Here is a 14,163-nt window from a genome sequence, read left to right on the forward strand (position 1 = left end):
TCCATATACTACTATGATGATCTACAACACTTGTCATTCTTGAAATGATTCATATTTAGTCTTATCAGAGCATAAAGCAATTAAAGTATGAGGTGCTAATCCTTACAACCCCCTTCCAAAATCCAAAATCAACCTTACATTCCAATGATGCCAATAAGTACCACTTGCCATATGTCTAATTATCATGTAAATTAGTCAATTAACAAACACGTAGCATTCAAAGCATATTATAAACTAGTCTCGTCGTACAGCAACAAAAAAATCTTTGATACACAAAACCAAAGCATGTAATCTCAATCATGTTCACCACTAAGACAAACCTTCTACACATGAATTCCCCTATTGACCATGATACTTGAACTTCGTCCTTTCAAATAGAGAATCAAGTCACTCACAAACCTGATTATGCCGATCAAGGGAAAGGAAACGAGCTAATTTGTTACAAGATAGGAGGTTAGAGTTATCCTTCCTTTTCTTCACTATATCTCATTCTACTTTTATAACTTTGCTAATAGTGCCTTTCAGGATCTTCTCCAAATACCAATTTGGCCTACAAGGACATATAAAGTACCTACCAGAAACATAATAAGTAAGCTAATCCAACACAAGCACACTCCACTTTGCATCTGCAAAATTACTTCATCTTTTAGTTGCAAAATTACATTTAGGGACTAAGGTTATCAAAACACAATTTAGGAACCATTCATTCCTTTTAAGTCTTTAATGCAACAACTAGATTTCATATCAGGCATCAACCAAAAACTTTGGGTCATCAAGACACTCAAGTCTATTTGTTATAGATTAAAATAAAAGTTATTTTGATATAAATCAATACGAAACTCCATCTTCATAGCAAAGGGAAAAAAAAAACTATCTTTCAAAATAATGGTGCTACAAACGGTCTTGGGAGTTGGGACATAACATGTTTGCTCAATTAAGGTTGTTGTTTTTCTCAAGCAGAAGATTGAATGTTTTCGAATAGTCATGAAAGAGAAAATGTGTATCGCAACATGAATCAATGCAGATAAGTTGGAATGAAAATTCAAAAATTACCGTATCAAACCGAAACAAATAGTATCTTTCAGTTTCAAAACATCAGTGCTGAGTAGGCTCTTGGGACAGAGTGCGTATTCAACTATAAAGAAAGGATGACATTCTGCCACGAACACCAATCCTATGTATGCCAATCCTCAGTGTCTAATTTTCCTCCACAGCAAATAATTCAAGTCAGGACAAAGAAAATAAATTTAGTACTTCTAGTATGAGAAACCCAGAACTTCAAGTATGCCAAACAATTCAACCATGTTTGAACTCATAAAGCCAAGACAAACAACTACAATAAAAAATCTTGGAGAGTTCCATCTCATCAAGCTGAAGTAAACTACAAGTAACAAATTGCATAGATAGCATACGAATTTGCAGAAATTTTTTACTTGGAATGAGGACTACTTTTTAAAATGAAGAGATCTCGTGAGCTTGAAAACATAGATTCTCCGGTTCAAGCTATTTAGAAAATTTTGACATAATAATTTAAAAGAATTAGCATACATCACTATCGTAAATGAGACATGGAATCAGACCAAAATAAAAGGCACACATTTGATATAACCAAAACCCAAGCTAATAAAAGAATTTGAATTTTCGCGGTAATTATGCAATAATTACAAAACAATTCTAAGAACTTTCATATGATGTGCCAAAATTTAGCAAAGTAACATCAGGCAAATAAAAGCAAGATCCCAAAAAAAACACCTGATATATCTACCATAAGCCAAAGCTCATAAGAGACTGAATTGCACCGATATTTAATAATATATAAAATGCCACATTTAGAACGAGTGTCAAACCTGGCCACAAAAGTCACAGTACTTATGCAAGAAACACCTGCCACATTCCGAAAGAATTGTCATCGGTCATCGCAGCAAGTTTGTCTGCTGCAAAATCAAGAGGGTGTACCGACTATAGGATCAAGTGATTCAATTCATGAACAACAATTTTGTACCCAGCCTATAAGAGATCACATATATTCAATTACTAAATCAAAGACTTGCATTTATAATTATCAACACAAATCTAGTGCTATTTGATTCTTATACCAACATCCATCAAATTTTATCAGATTTTCATAAAAGGTCTACAGTAAAAATATGGACCGATACAACCTCGTTGTGGTTTCCTTCATCGATCACACAATGCAATTATGCAAGCATCCTTATATAGGTGGTCAGCATAAAGCCATATATACGAGATAGATTCTATAAGAAATAGTTCAGTTGAGTCCGTTTCTTTGTTATCTCGCTTCAGTTGATTCGTTTCTTCCTTAGAGAATTCCTTTGAAACTGTTACCCAGTAGGCTAATCCAACACAAGTCACATTGCATTTTGCATTTGCAAAATCACTGTATATTGTTGTTACAAATTGGGCAACAACTAGCTTTCGCATTAAGGCATCATCCAACGTTTTTGGGTCATGGAGGGCTCATGTATACCACACCACCGTTCATAGATAATGAAAAAATATTTCATCTCAGCTGACAGTTTCACAATTAGGGTTATAAAAGGACAATAGATACCATTACCATCCCTTAAATCATATGATTACAATATCGTATGAAAATTGCATCGAAGGCCATCATCCAACTTTTGCATTATGAATAGAGTTCAATATGCATTTTCCTCGAAGGTCATTGAGATATAATACAGATCAATGAACTGACATACTATTAAGAAAAATATGTGCAGAAGGGGGAACTTCAATAAACAGGGGAGGTTTGTCTTTGAAAAATAGAAGCCAAAAAGAAGACATTAAAATACAACAGGTAAAATTGTGATTTCCAATTTACATCTGCCTCCGTGAATGCATTCCTTTTGTAATCCTGTTGGTCAATTTTAATATATTAACAAACATAACATTTGCTGCATTACGTCACTCTCTAAAAAAAAGGGACAAATATAAAATAACGTCTTCTGGTTGTATACATACAAACATAAACACAATAAACACCACACCGATTATCATTAGGAATTCTCCCATATACTATCACAGGGTGTAAGCACAAGAGCCAAAATAGGTTTGTTAGCCAAAAATTCATCTTTCGAATCAATACATTTTTTAAAGCACTGCATGAGGTTTGCCAGGAATAATAATAATTAAAAGGTCAATTTAAACAAACCTGGTCATATATGTTACACTCGTAGAAATGATGAAAAAATATTGTCATTCACATCATATCCTCCAAATAGACGGACTAATGATGAATGGTGACATAAATTAATTCACCTCCTATGGTATGTTTCATTTGAAATGTAGAACCATACCATCCTTAAAGTTACAAAACAACAAACCATATGCTTTTTCAAATACAGACAAACAAAAGCCTCCGTTTAAATCCTTTCATAATAATCACTTCAATATGCCACAAACTATTTATTTCACATAAGATGTGCTTGAGTGATTCTCTCAACAAGACTAGATGATCAAATATATTGATATTTATGTAACAATTATGTGGAAAACCTCGTATGGTGTTTGGGTTAGCCATTTCAAAGAATTTAAAATACCAAAAAATTGAATTGATGCATTTCAATTAGATTGTTGCCATTTACAAAATACCTTGTTTGGATAATTATTCGAGAAGTTGGATAAATACCCCGATCTCTGAGTGATCCGAGAACAGTTACAACTCAGAAATCCACTCCACTGATCTTAGTGGCACAAATTATCAGATCTGATCCAAGCAGACTTGACAGAGTCACTGAGTTGGGACTCGGACAATAAAAATTTGGGTCTGAGGAAAAAGTGCACAACAACATAGTTGATTGAGGCCATTATGGAATGGCTACAGAAGCAATGGGATATCAATCTCTCACCCAGCACAGCCACTGGCAGGGCACATTTTCTGTCACTTGTTATCAGCAGTGGCGGTGGTGGAGTGTCTGTCGGGTTGAAACTGGAGTGTCTGTCAATCATGAGATGGGAGTTTGATAGGGGATTAAAAGATTTCCTTCTAAGAGCGTGGAATTTCAAATCACCAATTTCAGGTTTAAATAGTTACCACTAAAAATATTTTAAACAATTCTATCAAAACAAGGTATTTTCACCGAAAATGTGTAAACAAATATATTGGCTCGTTAAAATTCATTATCCATACAGACTTAGTTTTTTGCTCTGCTGCTGACTGAAAATGGTCAATATTCAATCAGTATAAGCAAATGACATCACGGAATGCAGATAAAATATGTTTGTGTGTGCGCGCAAACAATAACATGCTTCAAAATAACCCCGAATATGATTACAGAGACACCACAAACCAACCCCGAAACCAAAACCCTATAGTCTAAAAAAAATAAAAAAAATACACTTAGCCAACATATGTGTGTGTTTGTGCGCAAACAATAACATGCTTATAACTTTTATGACATGAAGTTTCATCTTAATCACACTCATAATATTAAATATTAAATACCTCAAAAGCCTTTTTGAGGAATTTCTGAAGTAGACCGTCATATTTCTTCCTAGCTGTACCAACTCCTACAGCACTAGCATTAAAAGCAGCCATTGCCTTTTGAACTGCTTGTTCATGAGCTTCCCTCAAAGCAACCTACAACCACTGCAGTAAAAATTCAGGAAAGAAAAAGAATTACACAATCAAAATTTACTTCATCCAGATAGATTACTCACTTCCCCAGGTGGCTTGGAACGGTCAAAAGAAGCCATATAAACTTCAGTAGCCGAATCATAAGCCCTACACAACACTCTGCTTCTTCAACACTCTGCAAGCCATTAACAAGAAAACCAATATTGAGTAAACTAAAGTCAAGATTGTTGACTTATCATATTTTTCATTCACATACTCTAGCAAACTATATTTTAGAAAAACACTTCGCATGATAATTTGTTTCTTCATTTATTAATAACTTCAAATGAATGACATTCTTATAGGTATAACTCCAAGAGACAGAAAAAGAATAGTTGGTGACACTAAAAGGGCATTGAAGTAGAGTTTGATTTAAAATATCAATCAAGGAGAATGAACTTCCTTCAATTGCGTACTAAATATCTACTTCAAAGAAATTGGTGTTGTCAATTGTGGATTATGAAAAATATTGGTGTGTTCAAATTATAACCGCAATTTGACAACACTTTGTATTAAATGGTGTACCATAGAACAATAGCGGTTTGTTAAATGGTGTAACCATGGTTGAGTGCATCAAGATAGGATTCAGTGATACCAACTTGCTTTGGCTTTGTTCTCTCCAAAACGAAAGTTATCAATGCATTAAGCTCTCTTTGAAATTCAGGTCTTAGTTTGTCCAACTGCATATTTAAGGCAAAAAATTAAACATAAAAGTGGCAAAAAAATGTCTGGAAAAGAATGTGGCAGATGAAAAGTTACTCACTGATATCTGGTCCAGTCGCTGTACATCATTACATCCATTCTAATCAAACTAGAGCAGAATACTACCTTAACTTCTAGTCTTGAATGGATACAACAATAGAGCACAATAACTATATAGCCCCACAATGCTGCCATGAATGCTGCTAGTATCATTTTCTCTCAAGACTCATATGATGGCATAGTCTCCATAACTATATAGCCCCACAATGCTGGCTCAACAAGAACAATCTTTTCAAGCATTATTCAAGAAAGTTTGAACTTACCTTAGAGCATACATTCAACAATATGGAAAACACTGTGGTTGAACAGGTCAACTTCAAAAAACCCTTGGAAATATAGCTTCTCTATATTACAGTAGTGCACTACTGCTGAACAAAGCTTCTATATATATAAGAATCTACTTAAACAATATGGTCTTTGTGAACTTCGAATCTATCCTTGTGTCCATGAATAATCAAAGAGAAAATCGAGCTACAATAAAAGACAGTACAATCACATTCTCATCTCCAATCTATGCAGACAATTTAAACATTGTGATTTTAAAAAATTAGCATACACCTCTATCATTAATTTGAGAGATGAAACCTAAGCTAATAAAAGAATGTAGATTTTCCCAATAATTATGCAATAAGGAGTGTCTAGCATAGCCGTAAGTCACAGTACAATTGCAAGAAAATGTCATACAGTCATATTAAAGATTGTCCGAAAGAAAGGTCATCATAACAAATATATATGTTGCACCACCTTATAAAAGTTCACATGTATTCAATTACTAAATCCAAGACTTGCATTTACAATTATCAACACAAATCTAAGGGTATCTGATTGTTACACCAGCATCCACCAAATTTTATCCAATCATACACAATCATTTTATCAGATTAGGCTTTCATAATAAGTCTGCAGTCAAAAACATATGACAAATACATTGTCCACCATATAATGCTTTCTGGAAATAACCTCCCTTGTGATCTCACTGAGAATTTGATACTGCCCAAATGCAGCTAAGACCATCCAACAATAACAAATAGGGTAATTCCAATGTCCATCCCAATTGGAAAAGTTAGCACTGAGTACTGAACACATTTACAATTCCTTCCCCATTCCTTCGAAACCGTTACCAGTAGGATAATCCAACACAAGTCGCATTGCATTTGCAAAATCACTTCATATTGTTGTTGCAAATTGCATTTAGGGACTAGGGTCAACAACAATACATATCATCCACGCCTTAAATTATGAATAAAATTTAATATTAAAATTGCATTTTAGGCAACAACTAGCTTTCACATTAAGGAATCATCCAACATTTTTGGGCCATAGTTGGCTCATGTATCATCCAATATTAAAATATTTCATCCCAACAACAGTTTCACAATTAGGGTCATAAAAGGACAATAGATACCATCCCTTAAATCATATGATTACAATTTCGTATGAATATTGCATTGAAGGCCATCATCCAACTTTTGCATTATGAATAGAGTTCAAAATGCAGTTTACTCGAAGGTCATCGAGACATCCATGCATCCCTAAGAAAATTTTAAAAACAAAGTATATCCATCTAACCCTTTTCACCCCTTTTTCAATTAATGAAAAAAGATTTCATCTCAAAGTGATTAGGGTTTTGTATTCCCAGTTAAATTTGATTTAGTAAATTGAAAGTTCACTGTATTTCCAGCAGAAGATTGAAAAATCTTGAATAATCAAAAATGAGAAAATTGGCATCTCATCATCCTTCCCGATAAATATTGATTATAAACCACAGTGGACAAATATGTTGGAATGAACATTTCAAAAAGATGCAAAACTCCATCATCGTAGCAAACAAACAATTATCTTTCAAATATTTGTGCCAAACAGGGTCTTAGGACACAACATGTTTACTCAATTAAAGTTTTTTTTTCATGCAAAAGATTGAATGTTCTTGAATTATCAAGAATAAAAAACTCACTATCACGTGTACAACAAAAAGAAAACTGTATCGAAACTTGTATCAACTGTAAACCAATATGTCAGAATGAAAATCCTAAAATTACCAGCAACAAATTAAAAAAATATATATAATGACGTTCAAAATACATTGGTGCCAAACAAGGTCTTGGGTAAGGTTCTTTTTTTCTCTAGCACAACATTGAATGTTCTTGAGTAATCAATAATGAGAAAATGGAACATAAATGACAACGGCAACTGTCAGATTTAAAAAACAAAGTATATTGATCGATTCCAACGGTCACAGTATTATAGGGTTTTGTATTCCCTGTTAAATTTTCATTTAGAAAATTGAAAGTTCAATTTATTTCAAGCAGAAGATTGAAAAAATTTGAAAGTGAAGGATCAAGAATGAAAAAATTGGCATCCCATCATCGTTCCCATAAAATATTGATTATAAACCATATCACAACATGTTGGAAACCTGATGATTTTCCAGCACATGTTTCCTCAAATAAGACAAGAAATCATGAGATAGAATTAAGCACATAAGAGACTGAATTGCACCAGTATTTAATAATATATAAAATGCCACATTTAGAACGAGTGTCAAACCTGGCCATAAAAGTCACAGTACTTATGCAAGAAACACCTGCTTCATTCCAAAAGAACTGTCATCGATAATCGCAGCAAGTTTGTCTGCTGCAAAATCAAGAGGGTGTACCGACTATAAGATCAGGTGATTCAATCCATCAACAACAATTTTGTACCCTGCCTACAAGAGATCACATATATTCAATTACTAAATCAAAGACTTGCATTTATAATCATCAACACAAATCTAGTGGTATTTGATTCTTATACCTACACCCACCAAATTTTATAAGATTTTCATAAAAGGTCTGCAGTAAAAATAAGGACCGATACAACCTCATTATGGTTTCCTTCATTGATCACACAATGCAATTATGAAAGCATCCTTATATAGTGGTCAGCATAAAGCCATGTATACCAGATAGATTCTTAAGAAATAGTTCAGACTCCAAAGAGTTCGTTTCTTTGTTATTTTGCTTCAGTTGATTTGTTTCTTCCTTAGAGAATTCCTTTGAAAATGTTACCCAGTAGGCTAATCCAACACAAGTTGCATTGCATTTTGCATTTGCAAAATCACTGCATATTGTTGTTGCAAATTGGGCAACAACTAGCTTTCGAATTAAGGCATCATCCAACGTTTTTGGGCCATAGTGGGCTCATGTATACCACACCACCCTTCATAGATAATGAAAAAATATTTCATCTCAGCGACAGTTTCACAATTAGGGTCATAAACGGACAATATATACCATTACCATCCCTTAAATCATATGATTACAATTTCGTATGAAAATTTTATTGAAGGCCATCATCCAACTTTTGCATTATGAATAGAGTTCAACAAGCATTTTACTCGAAGGTCATTGAGACATCCATCCCTTAGAACATTTAAAAAACAATGTATATCCATCGATTCCAACGGTCATATTTGGGGTTACTAGGGCCATATACTCCACCCCTTTTTTAATTAATGAAAAAAGATTCCATCTCAAAGTGATTAGGGTTTTGTATTTTCTGTTAAATTTTGATTTAGAGAATTGAAAGTTCACTAAATTCAAGCAGAAGATTGAAAAATCTTGAATAATCAAAAATGATAAAATTGGCATCCCATCATCCTTCACAATAAATATGTCAGAATGAGAATCCTAAAATTACCAGCAGCAAATTTGAAAGAAAAAAAAATGACTTTCAAAATAAAATGATGCTAAAAAAGGTCTTGGGACACACAGTTAGGGTTTTTTTTCACTTGGCAGAAGATTGAATGTTGTTGAGTATTCAAGAATGAGAAAAATGGGTAATGTTCTACCTTTTTTTTTCTCAAGCAGAAGATTGAATATTCTTAAATATATCCATCGAAAGTTTATCCATCGAAAGTTTAATTTTTTTCATGCAGAAGATTCAAAAATCTTTGAAATTGAATGATCAAGAATGAGAAAATTGGAATCCCATCATCGTTCCCATAAAAATTGATTATAAACCATATCACAACATGTATCAACCGTAAGCCAATATTTTATAATGAAAATCCGAAAATTACTAGCACGTATTTCCTCAATTAGGGTTTATTTTTCTCAAGCAGAAGATTTAAAAATAGTACCGTAGCAAAAGGTGTATCTTTCGGTTTCTTGATCAAAACTTTGATGTTACAGATGATTGAAGGCTCCAACATCAGTTTCGATCAAAAAACGACAATTTGTGTTTCTTACTTTTCTTGAAGAACAAAGAAGCAGACACACAATGAAACAAACCAACACAATAGATATCATCCAAGCATTAAATTATGAATAAAATTTCATATTAAAATTGCATTTTATGCAACTTTTGCATTAAGGCATCATTCAACGTTTTTGGGCCATAGTGGGCTTATTTATACCAAACCACCCTTCATAGATAATGAAAAAATATTTCATTTCAACTACAGTTTCACCATTAGGGTCATAAAAGGACAAACGATACCATCCCTTAAATCATATGATTACAATTTCGTATGAAAATTGCATTCAAGGCCATCATCCAACTTTTGCATTATGAATAGAGTTCAAAATGCATTTTACTCGAAGGTCATTGAGACATCCATCCATCACTTAGAAAATTTAAAAAACAACGTATATCCATCTCAAAGTGTGATTAGGGTTTTGTATTCCCTGTTAAATATTGATTATAAACCATAGGGGACAAATATGATGGAATGAAAATTTCAAAAATATGCAAAACTACATCATCGTAGTAAACAAACAATTATCTTTCAAATATTTGTGCCAAACAGGGTCTTAGGACACAAGATGTTTACTCGATTAAAGTTATTTTTTTCTTGCAGAAGATTGAATGTTCTGGAATTATCAAGAATAAAAAACTCACTATCACTTGTACCAAAAAAAAACTCAGTATGGCAAAATGTATCAACTGTAAACCAATATGTCAGAATTGAAATCCTAAAATTACCAGCAGCAAATTCAAAAAAAATGACTTTCAAAATACATTGGTGCCAAACAAGGGTCTTGGGACATACTGTTAGGTTTTTTTTTCTCTGGCAGAAGATTGAATGTTCTTGAGTATTCAAGAATGAGAAAAAATGGGTAAGGTTCTACCTTTTTTTTCTCAAGCAGAAGATTGAATAATCAATAATGGGAAAATGGAACATAAATGAGAATGGCAACGGTCAGATTTAAAAAACAAAGTATATCCATCGATTCCAACGGTCAGATTTATAGGATTTTGTATTCCTTGTTAATTTTTCATTTAGAAAATTGAAAGTTCAATTTATTTCAAGCAGAAGATTGAAAAATCTTTGAAATTGAATGATCAAGAATGAGAAAAGTGGCATCCCATCATCATTCCAAATTACAAGGCTCCCACCACCATTGACCAACATTTTTACTACCAATCCACCATCTCCAAGACAAGTTTAATATCCTTAACCACCTCAAATAATCCTTCCTATGGTTAGAAAAAATAATTTCATTTCTTGCATTCCAAATTGTCCATACTGTTGTGAGCCAAATGAGCCAAAAACCTATTTTAATTCCAGTCATCATTTCAAAGAGAGAACATAAATTCGGAGGTATTACTAGCAGTTCCAGTCATCATTTCAAAGAGAGAACATAAATTCGGAGGTAACACTAACATCAAGCCAGTCCAACGAAACATTATAACCAAATGTTTTAAGCAAAGTCACAGTGCAGGCGTACTTCATATCCTATAATTATTCATAAAAAGAAAATTATTCATGTATACTCACAGGTATCCTCTTCAAGCTAATCTTGGTGGATTTGGTTTGAAGGATTTGCTGTGCAAGTTGGTTTTTCATTAGATGGTCTTTTCTTGTAGGCTTGAAAGGACCATGTTCAGCAAAAGCTCCTTGTCCAACTGAAGAACAGCAAGGACCTTCAAAATTTCAAAAAAAGTAAATAATAAATGCATCAGAGTAAATTCAGAGTTCAGAATAAAATATACCAATGTGGGGTGAAGCATAAGCAGAGAAACTAGCAATGTTACTGCAAAGTAGAGGTTCTGGTTTCGGTGTGGATTTATGATTTCTTTACTAATTAATGAGGAAATTAAGTTCTGATATATACATCCAGAAGTGCTCATAAAATTAAAGTGAAGTGAAAGTAAAATGATGTAAAAACTTATATGTTTTATAAAACCAGAAAGCTAAAGAAATATCCAAAGAATGATGAGAACTAACCAGTGATGAAGCAATTCTAACTACAAAAAGCTTGGACCCGTTATGCTGTGAAAGGTAACCACGTTACCAATTAGCCACGATAAACAGAAAGATAAAAAATAAAAATAAATAAATAAATAAAAAGGGAAAAAAAAGAGAAAATAGAAGTTACCAAATGCGCTACTACAAAGCATTTTATCTTATCCTTTACATTAATGAACTAATTGAATTGAAGCTGATGCATATTCTAGAAAGTACAATTTTATTATAAGAATAACCTAAGGTCAAACACACTCCAACTCATACAAACACACTCCAGTCAAACTCATAATATGAACAAACTCCTAATTCTTTACACGCAATAATCCTAACTTTGTTGGACAGGGTAGAGCTTCACAAATCTGCTATCTTATTGCAGAGAAAATGGAATTCAACTCGAAAGAATTGTAGGATGTATTGCTCAGTTAATTCCAGCACTATCCCCCGTACTCACAGATTATGCAGGTTATTATAGTTGGAATATTTATAATTATGTGATGTGCATTGTGCAAGTTTCTGTTATTCCATATCGATACAAAGGATTATAAAATGACAAACTGCGTAATCTATAACAACAAATTCGAAGGATAAAAAGTTTCCTTTGTGGATAGAAGACTTACATAATCATAGAGCCACCAAACAAGTTTCAGTCCTTGAGAGTATATAGTCCCTGAAAATGCAAATTCTTCTAGATTTCTTTATTTAATTTCCAACAATATCACTACCATTTATTGACACAAAACAGAGCCAAATCATCTTCATATGCACCACAGCACCAGTAGCAATAAAATAAAAAAATAAAAAACAACTGTAGGAAGAAAACTGAATGAAAGAGCAAGTATTCCACACAACTTTATCATGCTTAAAACCAATTTGGACCTTAAATGAGTTTTACAAGTACTTAAGCTTTTAGAATAGTTGGGTCTTGACATGGATCCAGAACCTTACACATCATAAATTAAAATACACACGTCAAAAGCAAAAAACTATATATCAAACCATGAAACGAAATCAATGCATGGATTATATAACCTTCACGATGTCGCACACGTATCTGAAACTTGAAGAGTGTGTGAGACAATGTCTGTAATCTGAAAGTACAAATGTCTGAAACAAGGACGTGAGTTAACGGAAAACAATATGGCTTGTATCAGAACACTAAGGAGTATGCATTGTATTAGAAAGAATCAAAGAAGCAACATGAGTAAAAACCTTAACAACAAATCAGTAGCTTCATTCAGTTTGATATTAACATGATATGCATAATAACCCAAGTTGATTATCACATACAAGTAATTACAAGTAATGAAACCAAACTATTGTAAATTATTACACAAAATTAGGAATCACAATGCTATGGATTGGCTTTGGCTAAAACAATTTCAACCTAATTACCAAATCTTGCTTCTTTAACCTTAGGAATCACTCTTTCAAGCTTCTGAATCTTGTTTTAAAGATCAAATTGTCCATACAGCTAAGACCATCCAACAATAACAAATAAGGTAATTCCAATGTCCATCCCCAATTGGAAAAGTTAGCACTGAGTACTGAACACATTTACAGTTCCATTCTCATTCCTTTAAAACCGTTACCAGTAGGCTAAGCTAATCCAACACAAGTCACATTGCATTTTGCATTTAGGGACTAGGGTCATCAACATAGATACCATCCAAGCCTTAAATTATGAATAAAATTTCAGATTAAAATTGCATTTTAGGCAACAACTGGCTTTCGAATTAAGGCATCATCCAAAGTTTTTGGGGCATAGTAGGATCATGTATACAACACCACCCTTCAGAAATAATGAAAAAATATTTCATCTCAACGACAGTTTCACAATTAGGGTCATAAAAGGACAATAGATATCATCCCTTAAATCATATGATTACAATTTCATATGAAAATTGCATTGAAGGCCATCATCCAACTTTTGCATTATGAATAGAGTTCAAAATGTATTTTACTCGCAGGTCATTGAGACATCCATACATCCCTTAGAAAATTTAAACAACAAAGTATATCCATCTATCCCTTTTTCACCCCTTTTTCAATTAATGAAAAAAGATTCCATCTCAAAGTGATTAGGGTTTTGTATTCCCTGTTAAATTTTGATTTAGTAAATTGAAAGTTCACTGTATTTCCAGCAGAAGATTGAAAAATATTGAATAATCAAAAATGAGAAAATTGGCATCCCATCATCCTTCCCGATAAATATTGGTTTTTTTTTCTCTTGCAGAAGATTGAATGTTCTTGAGTATTCAAGAATGAGAAAAAATGGATAAGGTTCTACCTTTTTTTCTCAAGCAGAAGATTGAATATTCTTGAATAATCAATAATGAGAAAATGGAACATAAATGAGAATGGCAACGGTCAGATTTAAAAAACAAAGTATATCCATCAATTCCAACGGTCACAATCTTATAGGGTTTTGTATTCCCTGTTAAATTTTCATTTAGAAAATTGAAAGTTCACTTTTTTTTTTCATGCAGAAGATTGAAAATTCTTGAAATTGAATAATCAAGAATGAGAAATT

The 14,163-nt window shown here is 32.9% G+C and overlaps 1 long non-coding RNA gene across 2 annotated transcripts; it reads right to left on the reverse strand.

Annotated features, from left to right (window-relative positions):
- Positions 1-893: 893 nt before the first annotated feature.
- On the reverse strand, positions 894-12,768 carry LOC123918065. Of its 2 annotated transcripts, XR_006812685.1 has the most exons (10): positions 12,663-12,768; positions 12,251-12,300; positions 11,613-11,657; positions 11,163-11,308; positions 5,400-8,105; positions 5,162-5,316; positions 4,681-4,772; positions 4,466-4,600; positions 1,848-2,875; positions 894-1,197 (listed from the first exon to the last, which is right to left on the reverse strand). It is a non-coding gene; the product is annotated as an uncharacterized LOC123918065 (long non-coding RNA). The 2 variants fall into 2 exon arrangements; XR_006812686.1 differs by lacking the exon at positions 12,663-12,768 and having other exon boundaries at positions 5,400-8,032; positions 12,251-12,392.
- Positions 12,769-14,163: the final 1,395 nt, after the last annotated feature.

Source organism: Trifolium pratense, linkage group LG3 (genome assembly GCF_020283565.1).
Source record: "Trifolium pratense cultivar HEN17-A07 linkage group LG3, ARS_RC_1.1, whole genome shotgun sequence".
Classification (NCBI taxonomy): Eukaryota; Viridiplantae; Streptophyta; class Magnoliopsida; order Fabales; family Fabaceae; genus Trifolium; species Trifolium pratense.